Genomic DNA, 14,299 nt, shown 5'->3' with positions numbered 1-14,299 from the left:
GGGGGAAGAGGATGTTCTGGGCAGAGGGAGGAACCTATTCCATGTCCAAGTGCTGCTCTGCCTGGCCCACCAGTTCAGTGTGTGTCTCCCCATCCAACCTTCACCCCTGCCTGGCCAACAGGGCAGCGAGGGGCCTAGAGGGCAGCCTGGTGAAGGAGAGGGAGACCCCAGAACAAGACAACAACATCTGCTCTACAAGGGAGTGATCTGTTCAGAGGAGGAAAGGCTGCACAGAGGACATGGCATCTAAAAAGGATCTCAAATGGTAGAATGCAATTTTGAGAGAGGTGGAAGCTTTAGGGGGGAAAGAATATTGTAGGAGGAAGAAACCATTTAGGCAAGGCTAGAGGGCAGGGTGCTGGGAGAGGGAAGAGGGAACCTAGAGGCTAGCACAGAAATACTGCCATGGCCAGGTGGTGGCAGGCCCTGAAGGCCAGGATAAGAGCTCAGCAGTGTGACAGGGAGTGACAAGTCATGGGAGGTCACAGGGAAAGACATCCAGGTTGGGGGCAAGATATAGGCAGGGAGAGATGGCCCCTGAAAGAGAAGGTCCTCATATAGCTTGGCCTGGCCGTGGGGATGAAATAGTGACCCACATGGGGGCGGCATCCACAGCACACAGGCAGGGGCTCTCTGGGTTGGGTTAAGGTTCCTCCTTAGAGACTCCAGGTGGCTCGCCACCTCCTAAGATGGCAGATCATATGTCTGGCCAAGTGGTCTGCTGGCTGCTGTGCCAGGCCCTGTGCACTGCTCTGAGCTGTGTCCTGTTCCAGACCATGGTAGCCTTGAAAGCCAATGCCTCCTCCCTATGCCCAGGCAGAGGGTAAATCAGAGCCTCAGAATGTCAGGCTGGGTAAGAGACATCCTGTCCACATGCCCATCCTCAGATGGGAGTTGAAGGCCAGGGAGAGGCAGAGCAGTTAACCTCTCCGCACCTCAGATTTCTCATCTCTGTAATGAAGGTCTTTCATGGTCCAATAGTTAACCTGTCCACCTCAGCCCCACACACTTCCGCTCTGGGCAGGACTTGGCCTTGCTATGCCCATCTGCCAAGTGGGACTCCTGGGGCCCCACCCCTTGTAGGTGATGGTGAGAATCAAAAGACCCTGCAGGGCCTAGGTTTATTGAATGAATATCTGAAATAAGCAGCATTCTACTTTGAAAGGCCTAGAACACTGTCAAATGAAGAATGGGGTCCAATCACTGGGGCAACCCATGGGGACGTGCCAGCACAATCCCTGCTTCCAGACATCCCTGACCTCCAGCTACCTTAGGCTCAGGCTGGGCCCTGTCAGCAAGGCTCCCAAGCTGGAGGAGAGACAGACATGGAGAGTGACCTCATGGGGTAAGCAGGGCTGTGACTCGGGAAGGCCAGCAGCTGTAGGCACCTTGGGTGGGAGTCAGGGGCTGAGGATGGGGCCTGCAAGGATGCTGCAGTTGATTCCTGTAGTAAGCTGTGTAATGGCCCCCAGAGATATCCACAGAGTCCCAGGACCTATGAATGTTACCGAATATAGCAAAGGGACCTCATAGATAGGATTAGGGATCTCGAGATAGGGAGATTATGCCAGATTATCCAGGTGGTCCCTAGGAGCAATCACAAGTGTCCTTATCAGAGGGAAACAGAGGAAGATTTGACTACCAAGGAGGAAAAGGCCACCAAGCAAGAGAGATGCAGGCTGGGGTGGTGAGGCCACAGAAGCACACTCTCGGCTTGGCACCTGTAGCTCAAGCGGCTAAGGTGCTAGCTGAGGGTTCAAATCCAGCCCGGGCCTGCCACAGACAATGACAACTACAATCAAAAAACAGGTGGACGTTGTAGCGGACGCCTATAGTCCCAGCTACTTGGGAGGCTGAGGCAAGAGAATTGCTTAAGCCCAGGAGTTGGAGGTTGCTGTGAGCTGTGATGCCACGGCACTCTACCCAGGGCTACAGCTTGAGACTCTGTCTCAAAAAAAAAAGAGCGTACTGTCTACCAGAAGGCGGGGAGACTAGGAGCGGTTCTCCCACTGAGCACACCAGAAGACAGCCCAGACTGGAGCCCATTAGACTCATGTTGCACTTCTCACCTCTACAACTATAAAAGAATAAATGTGTGTTGCTTTCAGCCAACAAGTTTGTGGTGATTTGTTACAGCAGCAATAGGAGATGACAGTGGAATGGGGGGAGGCCAGCCCTCTCTCCTGCTCAGGAAGCCAGGGAGTGGGGATGAAGTTATCACACCTTGAATTATTTCAGAGTACAATAAAGACCCCAAACTTCAGGGTCTCTATTACTGTTATTAGTAACAAATCACTTGGGCCCCCTCATCCTGACTGGCAGGAGAGGTCACACAGCTGTGGGGGCCCCAGGGCAGGGGCTAACTAGGCAAGGCAGGCAAATCAGGCCCACAGGCTCTCAGCCTTCTGTCCACTGTGCCCTGGGCACACCCTGACAGTGAGGGTCAGATGGACGATCGGCTTCACTCTGCTCTGGCCACCAGCCCCTTCTCCCACAGTTGACCTCATACCCCACTGTGACAGAAAACACAGCCCACACCCACAGGCCACCAGGCCTCAGATGCTTCCACTCCATACCCTTACCCCTGGGAAAGCTAGGGGCCTCTATAAACACATATCTGAACAATGAAAATGGGCAGCAGTAACTCAGGCCATTACAGGCTGGCAAACACACCCTCCCATGACTTCCACGCCCCAGCCTGAGGCCTGGCATCCTAAGACATCCTGATTTGAACCCCAAAGGGACTTGGCCCATTTTGCTTTTGGTGAAAGGCAAAGCCCAAGGCCAAAAGTAATTCGGCAGCCCTGCCTAAACAAAGTGAGGCAGTCCCAGGGTGTCTCCACCAACCCAGAGTAAGAGGCTGGAGAGGTGGAATTGGGGCCTGGAAGGCCCAGCCTGGGAGACCAGGCAAACAGAGCAAGGTTCTAAGCAGTGAGAGGCAGAAGATGTCTATGGGGGACAGGAGGGGTGGCCAAAGGGGCTCGAAAGGCACTCACAAGGACTGAATGCACGGGGGAAGAGAGGGACCAGGGGTGTAGTGAGGAGCCCAGCTGCAGACACAGATAACTGGGAGGGGGCCGCAACTGAAGGCTGCCCACTGCCAGACTTTCTGTACCACCTTCCCAAGGCACAATCTGGGTTGCTCTCAGCTGCTCAGTCCCTGCTTCTCCCTAGGAGACCTGGTCGGATGGATGGAGACAATCCTTCGAGGGCTGTAGCTAAGGGAGTAACTAAATCTCCCACTAAAGCCAAGAGGGGCTTCCACATCATGGGAAAGGCTGTGGTCCTTTCCAACCTTCTCCAAAAGTTAGTTTCTCCTTCCCTAAGGAAAGAACTAAGTGATGCTGACTGTTAATTACTATTAATAATAATGGCTACCGCCAGGCGGGTGGATTGCCTGAACTCAGAGGTTCAAGTCCAGCCTGAGCAAGAGAGAGACCCGGTCTCTAAAAATAGCTGGGTGTTGTGGCGGGTGCCGGTAGTCCCAGCTATTCAGAGGCTGAGGCAAGAGAATCTTTTGAGCCCAGGAGTTTGAGGCTGCTGTGAGCTATGATGCCAAGGAGGGCGACAAAGTAAGACTCTGTCTCAATAATAATAATAATAATAATAGCTACCAAACACCACATACTTGGCAAATTGCTTTTGTTGACACAGTCTAATGTAAACATCACCTCCCCCCAATCCCTGTGATTAGGCAGCCTTTATACCCATTTCACACTCCAGAAAACTGAGACAGAAGAAGTTCCCTACCCCAAGGTCACAGGCAGATAAGGTGATACAGAACCATCTTCTATAGGTAGGAGAGGTGGGGAAAGTCCTCGCTGTGCCCACTGGGCTCCTGTTTGGGGACCAGGACTATAGGGATGTCCTGAGAAGCCTGCAGGGAATGCAGGGACAGAAAAAGCCAGAGACAATATTGGCCTGGAGCAGTGTTCTGGATGAGCCCCCCAAGAGCCCACAGGCATCTCACAACCACCTTGTCCAACTCTCACCTCCTTAACTTCCTTCAGATCTGCTCCACTCCCAGTGCTGGTCTCTATTTGACACGGCCTCCACCCACCCTCCCCAGTACTGGGGCCTTGTGCAGCCCCTGGCAACCTCCCACCCACTACACCCCTGCTCTTATCAGGGTCTCCCCTCACCTGCCAAGCCTAGACCTGGGGAGCAAGATAAGGAGACCAGAGGGGAAGGGGTTCTTCCTGCAGTGGCCCACTGCAGTGGCCCACTATAGCAGACAAGACAACCCTCTCAGACACACAGCTGACCCATTCAATCCCCAATACACTGACCAGCATTCATTTTCACACCCCAAAGCCTACTCTGCCCTGGGCCTGTACCGTGCTTGCCTTTTCAGCTTAATGGATTTTTCTGAGACCCAATCCTCAGACACACATCATCTTTGGTCCTAATGCTTGATGGGGATTTATCTGTTGATCTATCCACCCCTGGTGTCAGAAGAGAGGCTCCTCAGTGCAAAAAACCCCACCAGACAGCAGCAGCTGGGCCCACCCTATCTCTGCTCAGTTCCTCAGCTGGGGAAGGCAGCCAGGCCTCCCCACCCCGGCCTCAGAACTCTGGGGACAGAAGCAAGAACAAGCCCAAGGACCTGGGAGGTCTAAAACCTTCAGGACACAGTGATTTCCCTAAGGAGGTTTCATTCTCAGAGGGTTGGCTAAGCCTCACCCTTCCAAGCCATCTTTTCCAAGAAGTCTGCCCGTATCTCTCCCTCTCTAGAATCCCTGGAATAGGTGCACTCAGCACTTCTCTCTCTCCATCTGGGGCAAGGAAGATTCTGGCTTCACAACCAAGTGAACCCAGCTTCAAATTCAGGCTCAGCAGCCTTGAGAGGGCAGTTCATGTCACCTATCTGTGTCCCACTCTCCTTCATCTGGGCTGAATCCCAACACGTGGACCGAAGCCAGGCGAGAACTTGGCACCTGTTAATGATCTTCTGTCCTACTTCACCTGGGGTCCCCTGGGCCGGTCTCCCGAAGGCCAACCCTGAGAGATGGAGGTGGCAACCTGGGCAGGATCAGAGAAGGCAAAGATCCATTCTGTCCCAAGTCCCCCGCCCCCACACGCCCTGCAGCCAAGGAGAAAGGCCCCTTTCACCTGGGGAGGAGGGCCGGGAAGGGGCACAGATTCTCTCAGCTGGAGCCTTGGCCCTGCCAGCTTCCTTATGTCCGAGGTGAAGGGACCCATAAGGGTTTGGGGGATTGATTGAGTGGGGAAGCAAAAAGGGGGTGCAGTAAAGGGGAATTTTAGGAGGAGGGGAAGAGACAGTCAAGCCCCAGTGTTAAGATCAGCCCACCGCCTTAGCACAAGGAAAATGACTCCAGAGTTAGCTGGGGGATGCTGACAAGGCCCCTCGCCGCAGGGTAGTGTGGGGACGAGCCCGGGGGCGGGGATGGATTCTAGGCCTCCAGGCCAGCTCACTTCCTCCCCCACCCCTCCCCTGCCCGCCGGATGCGCAGCCCCCTGCACAGGTCCACGCTCCCGGGGTACTCCCCGGGTTGCGCTGTACCCGCACACACACCTCCGAAACACACACAAACGCTCTCTCGCACACGCCTCCCTCCGCGCCGCGCCTCCCACCTGCCGCGCCGCGGCGGACCCAGCTGCTCTCCAGAGATGCGGGACACAGCGCGGGCGCTGGGGCGGAGGCTGCACCGGCCTCGCGGGGGCTCGGGCTCGGATTCTCCGGGTTCGGCTCGGCCCCGCCCGCGCCCCGCCCATTTGGAGGCGGAGGCGTGGCCTCCGCGGTCGGGTGGGCGGGGCTGCGCGCATGCGGGCTGGACCGCGCCGTGGGGCCGAGCGCGGGGAGGCGATGGGGTGGGGGCTCTGCTCTCTCTGCGAGGTTCTGGCACTTCTCTGCTTGGTCGGGTCATCGCTCTCCCTCTTTCCCACCCGAGCTCTGTTCGCGGCGGTGGAGCAGTCCTGTGGACGACACCTGGGAACTGCCTGCTCCGCAGGGGACAGGGCTGAGGCGCAGAGTAGGGCTGACTGTGGGCGCGCACCTAGTGCTCAATGGGGTCCAGGCCGGGTGGTTGTGAAAAGAACTTGATGAGGCAGGCGCGGCTCTTTTCTCGGTCTCCCCCTACATCCACGCTCAAGGTTTTGGGTGGAGGAAGGGGAACCCAGGCCCCAGTGAGACACAGAGAGGGCCCTTGTGGTGCTGTGTTGGGCTGTAGCAGGAGGGGGCTGAATCCCAAGCTCATACTTGACTCTCTGGCTCCCAGAATGCCTTGGAAAGAGACCGATCCTGGGTCTCTTAATCTGTAAGATAGGGCTGTGTGAGAAATATGACACAGAAGACTTAGGGATGACTAGTTCTGGCGTGCAGTTGGGGGTTGGGACCACTGGCTTGCTTCTTATCAGCCCACTTTGCAGGTGGAGAAACTCAGGCCAGCTCATCCTCCCCCTCCGGTCCCCAAGTCCTGATGTCATCCACCTCTCAGTTACCCAGACTTCTCTAGCCTCTCCCCTCACCTCACCGCCTGTCCCAGGCTACCCAGATGTTTCTCTGCTGAGTTGCTCTAGCCCCCTTGGGAGCCTCCTATCCAGCCAAGGAGCACTTTCAAATGCCCAATTGTGAGCTGCCACCCACAGAATGATGTTCCAAGACTGCACCCCCCATCTCTCCTAACCCAGTCCACTGGCAGCAGCCTTACCAGCCCCCAGAACCTCATTTCAGGGGCTCTACTGTACTTCCCCCACCTCAAGCTTCCTTTGTGCTGATCTGCCATTGGTCCCCACCCACCAACATGCCCCCCCCTTTTTAGCATCCCTACCCACCCCTTCGTGGCCCTCCCCTTTGTCTGCATCTCTGAGTTAGTGGAGGGGTCCTGCTTCCCCTGTGAGGCTGAGGCTCATTCTCAGGAAGACGGCAGCACTTGGTAGAGCCGAGCAGATCTAGGCTCCAGGCTGTGTGACCTGCTCAAGTCCTCTACCCTTTCAGAGCCTCATTTTCCTTGTCTGTAAGATGGCTCCCAGCTGAAGTGTGTGATGATCAGGCACAGGCAAGTCGCCAGGCTCCGTAAGAGCCCCATCATGCAGGGTATTGGGCACCATTGCCTCTGGGCTAAGCAAGGTAGAGCTGGGGTCATGTCTGAGAGACATGTCTGCCACAGCCCACATAAGGGGAGGGGGGTTCAGAGGACGCTCAGACCCCCTTCTGTATCTCAGTGTTGGAGCCACAGAGGGGTGTTGTATGGTGGTTGCAATTGTGGACCCTGCCTGGGCTCATAGTAGCTGTGTGATCTTGGGCAAGTGACCCACCCTTGCTGTGCCTCAGTCACCTCACCTAAAAAACTAACAGAGTAGCATCCTCCCCATGGAGCTGTCCTGGGATTCAACAGGTCCATCCATGTAAATCACTTATGATGGCCCCTTGCTTAGAGTAAGAGCTCAGCATGTTAGCTGGTGTTATTTTCTTTTAGTCCAACCACCTCATTCCACTAGAAGCAGAGACATGTACATGTGGCTGGTTAGAATCTCAGGCATCCTAGATTGTTAGGGGTGGAAGGGCCCACTTCAGAGTCCATGTCTGGCAGCTCTACCTTCCTGCCAGGTGGGGGAAGAGGCCCAGAGAGTCCAGGGTCCCTGGCCTAGTGTGGGTGGGGGGAGAGCCATTGAACCTGCTCTTGGGGGAAAGGAGATTGTAAGACAAGCCAGGGGTAGCCAGGTGTGCCCATCAAGTCTGGGGAGGTGGTAGGGCTTTGATGATGCTGTACCCTAGGATCCTGCTGGTCAGTTTTTATGAACTGAGTCATCTGATCATGCCATTACGAGGCCTGAGGCATAGGTGTTTTTCCCAATTAATTCTCACAACCATGTTGTGCTGGAGCCTTTATTAGCCCATTTTGCAGATGACAGAACCCAGCCTCAGAGACATGCCAAGGTCACACAATTAGTAATGACAGAACTAGTATTCAAACCTACCCTGTCTGACTCCACTCTTGTGCCCTTGTGCCCTTTCTCTCCTGCTCCCCCATTTCCCCAGGAAAAGTCCATTCTGCAGGCCTGTTGACCAGTTCCTCAACCACTGCTTAGATCCCCTGTGACTGGGCACTAACTTCCTCGCAGAAGAGCCCTCTCCCTCCAATTGGGAAAGTCTTTTGGCTGGCCCCTCCCTTCCTGGGTCTGCAGGATTCTATTCCTCCCACCCTACCAGAGCCTGAAGATAGACTCTTCTCTGCACCAGGCCTATTTTTACTGCTCCTGTGTGTAACAAGGTTTCCCAGGTTAAACCTATAATAATCTTGTTTGGAAAAAAAAAAATGAAACAGCAGATCTAATCGCCAGGCCATTGTTTGAGAACCCGAAAGGAAGCCGCTTGGCCTGGGGAAGTAGCACCAAGTGCTCCTAATGTCTGGTGTCTTGAGGTTGGATATTAAAATAATCATGTCATCAAGTTCCTGCTGTTCCCATCTAGCTAGCTTGGGCAAGGGGTCAAGATTGCAGGGAGAGAAGTCCAGTCAGGCACACAGAACTTTCAGCTGGGAGTAATTGCTAATGGTGCTGCCCTGAGTGGTCAAGAAATGGAAGGGTCACATTGAACTCTGGGGCAGAGCAGATGTCATGCAAATGAGTTATGGAGGCAAAAAATGACCTTTGAATTGCTTTCAATTTCATTCGTCTCAAAATATTGCTTATATACAGGATTTTATTACTATTGTGGATATTATTAAAAAACAAGCCAGAACCAAGGTGGATTTATCCTAGGAATTCAAGTTTGGTTTAATATTAGAAAATCCATTAACGGTATTGGGTTAGTTTCATAACAAAGTGCCATAACAAAGCACCACAAACTGGGTGGCTTAAACAACAAAGATTTACTGTCTCACAGTTCTGGATGCTAGAAGTTCAACCCATCAGGGTCGGTTGCTGCTGTGGGACACAACTCAACCTGTAACAAGCATGTTAAGGAACCTAAGGGAACAAATCATATGATTTTCTCTATAAATGCTGAGAAAGCTTTAACAAAATTCGAGGCCCATTCATGATAAAAGCACTCAGTGAAGTAGGATTTGAGGGATACTTTTTTGACATGATAAAATATAGTTCTAAAGACGGCATCTTATTTAGTCAAAAGACACTGGAAGCATTTCCACTAAGATCAAGAGCAAGGCAAGAATGCCACATCTCCATTCCTATTCCACTAGCAGTATTAGCCACTGCATTTAGACAAAAGAAATCAATGGGAGGCCTAAGAGTTGGTAAAGAAGAAATAAAGGTATCTCTGTTTTCAGATGATATAAAATTATACCCGAAAAACCCCAGAGTATTGGTGATAAAACTTATTCAAACAGTAAAAGAGTTGAGTGATGAAGCAGGATATAACATTAACATATTAAAATTCCATAGTCTTTATGCATAGACTTACACAGGAAAACATTTTGAACATTCTTGAAAGACACTAAAAAAAAAAAAAATGGGACATTATCCTTTGTGATTGGATAAGTCCACATTATAAAGGTGTGCCAGGCACAGTGGCTCACACCTATAATTCTAGCACTTGATGAGGCTGAGAAGGAAGGATTGCTTGAGGCCAGGAGTTCGAGACCAGCCTGAGCAAGATGAAAACCCCGTCTCTACCAAAAGAAATAAAAGAAAAGAAAAGAGAAAAGAAAAATTAACAGAGAGTGATGGTTCACATCTATAGTCCCAACTACTTGGAAGGCTGAAATAGGAGGATCACTTGAGCTCCAGAAGTTTGAAATCGCAGTGAGCTTGATTAGGCCACTGTACTTCAGCCTGGGTGACAGAGCAAGACTGTGTCTCAAAAAAAAAAAAAATATATATATATATATAAATATATATATGTGTGTGTGTGTATACATATATATATATATATCAGTTCTCCATAAGTTAATTTTTAAATTCTATGTAATCCCAATAAAAATACCAGCAAGGTATTTTATGAAGATAGATATGTCAATACTGAAGTTCACATGGAAGAACACAAAGGAAAACACTGGAAAGGAAAAACTAGGAGGGGAAGTTACCTTACCAGACATTTAAAAAATAAAAGCTTCTGTGATTAAAATGGGGTGGTACTGATGTACAAATAGACTAGAAAATTCAGAATTAGACCCCAGTACATCTTTCTCCCAGTAATTTGAGATGCTACCTTTGTTTTTGTTTTGTTTTTTTTTTTGTAGAGACAGAGTCTTACTATACCGCCCTCGGGTAGAGTGCCATGGCGTCACACAGTTCACAGCAACCTCTAACTCTTGGGCCTACGTGATTCTCCTGCCTCAGCCTCCCCAGCAGCTGGGACTACAGGCGCACGCCACAACGCCCGGCTATTTTTTTGTTGCAGTTTGGCCGGGGCTGGGTTTAAACCCGCCACCCTCGGCATATGGGGCCGGCGCCCTACTCACTGAGCCACAGGCGCCATAGACTTTATAATAAAGTTGCAGGGACAACTGGGTAGCCTTTTGGAAAAAGATAAAATTGGATACATATGTTACACTGTCTTAGTCTGTTTCCTATTGCTATAAGGGAAGACCCGAGGCTGGGTAATTTATAAAGTAAAAAGGTATATTTGGCTCATGATTCTGATGACAGAAAAAGTTCAAGGTTGGATATCTGCTGGGGGCTTTGGGCTGCTTCCAAAGTGAAATGTAGCTGGCGTTTGCAGAGATCACATGGCAAGAGAGAAAGGGGGGGAGATGTGCCAGCTTCCTTTTAAAAACCAGCTCTCTCAGCAAGGCTAGAGTGCAGTGGCATCATTAGCTCACTGCAACCTCAAATGCCTGGGCTCAAGCGATCCTCCTGCCTCAAGCCTCCTGACTAGCTGGGACCACAGGCTCCTGACATCATACCTGACTATTGTTTGCACCATACTTGGCTAAGTTTTTAGTAAAGATGAGTCTCACTATGTTGCCCAGGCTGGTCTCAAACTCCTGATCTCAACTGATCCTCCCAACTTGGCCTCCCAGGGTGCTGGGATTATAGGCATGAGCCTCTGTGGGCCTGGACTATTTCATGTCTTGAGGAACTGCCAGACTGATTTCCAAAGCACTGGGAGTGTCCACCTGGTTCCTCCCTGAGGACTCCTGGGCCTTACATGTAGACCCTGAGAGTGAGACTCTCCTGCCCAAGATTTCGCCAGTGGAAGGAGCTGCAGCTGAGCTGTCATCCAGAGCCCCTGCCTGCACATTGCCAAGTAAGGTAGATGGGAAGTAAGGCGGGTTCCAGGGATGCCCAAGACCTCCCTGTACCATCTGAGACCTAGAGGAGATGGCACTTGCCTATGCCACTCCCTCAGGCTAATACAGGCCCCCTGCCCCTTTTCCAGCTATGGGGTTCCAACTAATTATGCTCTGGGTTCCCAGCTGAACCCTGAGGAGATGAGATGGGAGGCGGCGGGGAGAATATGACTGAATGGGGTGTGAAAGGGGTCCTGGTAGGTCTTTAAGACATTTAGGTCCTAAGGGTAGCCAGGGAGACGTGTCTCTTTGGGCCTAGGACAGGAGCTCATTTGCTTAGAAAGCTTTTAGGTTCCAGATATTTTAGCACCTGATGGGTCCTAAGGTATGGAGGGGCGCACCTGTCCCACCCATGGCTGGCCTCTTGGACATCCATGTGAGCAGAGATTGGATGGGGGCTCCTAGCAGCTGTGTCACATCCCTGAGAGTTTGGGGGGTACCCTTCTCCCCACTTATGTACAGAGCCCAGCATTGCTCAAGCAGAGGGTGCTTCTGAATCCTTCATCCTGGGCCAGCAATGAAGATTAGAAGCTCTGGCCCTCAGGCCACAGTGTGGCTGTTATGAAGGGGACACTGGGAGGGGATATGGGGGGAGCCAGGAGTGGGACTCATACCCCAGGGCCTGCCACCTCTCCCCGCATGCTGAGGGCTGCAGGGTCAGTGGGGTGGGGGGGGGAACCTCCATTCCCACCCCTAGTTGCCTTCACAGGCTCTAGGATCTATCGAGTTCCACCTTCAGGTGTCCAGACTTTCTCCAAACTCCAGGCCCACAGAGCCCCTGTCTGCTGCATCCCTTGAGTCACCCCACTTCCTCCTCACTATCCCCAGGCTCCCTGTGCCCCCTAGGTCCCTCTGCCCCAGCAGCCAAAATGAACTTGTTCAAATCCAAATCTAGTCCGCTAGTCTATTGATTCGAATTCTTGAGAGTATGAGTAAAGAATCCAGGATGACATTTTAAAAGCTGATGTCATCGCTGTGTTCTTGTGAGCGCCAGAATTAATCTTCTGGAAAGATTGCTCTTCTGGTGGGTAGCATATGTTAATGGAGCTGTTTGTTATTCAAAGACAGGCTGAGAGTAGGCTGGGGTGGGGGGGGGGGAGATGGCCTGTGTCACAGCAGAATTATTCCGTAAATAACTGTCTCTGGGAGGAAAGGGACCGTCCCTAAAGAAATTGTTATAACATGGACTTAATGCTGAGAGAGTGGCAGTTTTACCTGTAGCTCTGAGGAAAAAGAAGGTTGACCCTCAAAGCAGGTTCCTGATCTGCTGGCTTTGGTGGCACACATTGAGCCTTGGCAAGGGGAGGCATCTGCAGGGACCATGAGGGCTGCATCCCCCTGGAGAACTAGGTGGAGGGCTCTACGGGTTCTCTTCACCTCCACACTGAGCAGCGGCCCTGGGACAGTGACCCACTTACCCCAGCATACTCAGTGTAACAGGTGCGGCCAGCTTTCCCAGAGCAGCAGAACACCTACCTCTGTATTAGATGCCCCAGTCACGGAAGAATCCAATTGAGGGCAGCCACATGCTCCAGGGCAAGACCTAGAGGGTGGGGTTCTGTGCCCCCCCACCTGTGGGATGTGGCTGTCAAAGTGGGGAGGAGAGGGGAAGTGACTCTGGGGTCCCAGGCAGAGCTCCACAGGCTGGCCTCAAAGGACTGCTTCCTTCATTTCCAAGTGTTACCAAGATGGGTTGGGGCCCAGGAAGTTTTCCTCCCACTGAAGGTATGAACAATGCTATGTCTGGGTTTCTCCTTTGTGTCTTTTTTTTTTTTTTTTGAGACAGAAGAGTCTTGCTCTGTCCCCAGCTAGAGTGCAGTGGCATCAGCTTAGCTCACAGCAACCTCAAGCTTGTGGACTCAAGGTCCTCCTGCTTCAGCCCCCAGAGTACCTGGGACTATAGGCACCCCACGACAACCAATATATATATATTTTTTTGGAGACAGAGTCTCACTATGTCACCCTCAGTAGAGTGTCGTGGCATCACAGCTCACAGCAACCTCAAACTCTTGGGCTTAAGTGATTCTTTTGCCTCAGCCTCCCAGTAGCTGAGACTACAGGTGCCTGCCACAATGCCAGACAATTTTTTATTGTTGTTATAGTATTCATTGTTTTAGCAGGCCCAGCTGGATTCAAACCCACCAGCCCTGGTGTATGTGGCTGGCACCCTAATCACTGAGCACCGGGCACCAAGCCACTATTTTCTATTTGTAGTATAGACAGGGTCTCGCTCTTGCTCAGACTGGTCTTGAGCTCCAGACCCCAAGGGGATCCTCAGAGTGCTAGGATTACTGGTGTGATCCACCCTGCCCCGCCCCTTTGTGTTTCTTTCTTTTTTTTTTTTTTTTGTAGTGACAGAGTCTCACTTTATGGCCCTCGGTAGAGTGCCGTGGCCTCACACAGCTCACAGCAACCTCCAACTCCTGGGCTTAAGCGATTCTCTTGCCTCAGCCTCCCAAGCAGCTGGGACTACAGGTGCCCGCCACAATGCCCGGCTATTTTTTGGTGGCAGTTTGGCCGGGGCCAGGTTTGAACCCGCCACCCTCGGTATATGGGGCCGGCGCCTTACCGACTGAGCCACAGGTGTCACCCCCCTTTGTGTTTCTTATTTTTTGAAAGGTTTTGTTGAAATTTGGACAGTGGGATATTGTGGGAGATGGAACACCCCTGGGTGCCTCAGTGTCTAGACAGCCATATTGTTACTTGACTTCTATCCCTGTATAGCTCTAGCCTTTGGACTCCGGGTGTGGTGGACATTAAGTGTGGTGGCTGAAGCAGTAGTTAGGCCCCAGGAGCAGCATGCAGGAAAACCCAAGCCCTTAATCCTTGATGCCCAGCAGCCTCATGTGACCTTGGACAGGTCACTCCCTACCTTAACCTCAGACTCTACATATCTTTCTTTTTTTTATTTTTGAGACAGAGTCTCACTTTCTCGCCCTCGGTGGAGTGCTGTAGCGTTACAGCTCACAGCAACCTCCAGCTCTTGGGCTTAGGTGATTCTCATGCCTCAGCCTCCCGAGTAGCTGGGACTACAGCTATTTTTTGTTGCAGTTTGGCCAGGGCCAGGTTTGAACCCGCCACAA

General features: G+C 52.0%; 1 protein-coding gene across 3 annotated transcripts in view; it reads right to left on the bottom strand.

Annotated features, from left to right (window-relative positions):
• The window catches only part of CAPN5 (calpain 5), a 56,891-nt gene extending 51,174 nt beyond the window's left edge, over window positions 1-5,717 (bottom strand). Inside the window, exon 1 of one of the 3 annotated variants that reach the window (XM_053561847.1) lies at window positions 5,596-5,717. The gene's annotated coding sequence lies outside the window, so the exon portion shown is untranslated. Of the gene's footprint in view, window positions 1-3,750; window positions 3,871-5,536 lie in introns of those variants that run through there. The other 2 variants (XM_053561852.1, XM_053561850.1) reach the window with 2 other exon arrangements.
• Window positions 5,718-14,299: the final 8,582 nt, after the last annotated feature.

Source organism: Nycticebus coucang, chromosome 14 (genome assembly GCF_027406575.1).
Source record: "Nycticebus coucang isolate mNycCou1 chromosome 14, mNycCou1.pri, whole genome shotgun sequence".
Taxonomy (NCBI): Eukaryota; Metazoa; Chordata; class Mammalia; order Primates; family Lorisidae; genus Nycticebus; species Nycticebus coucang.
Note: the sequence above shows the minus strand (reverse complement) of the source record. Positions and strands in the feature narration are given on the sequence as shown.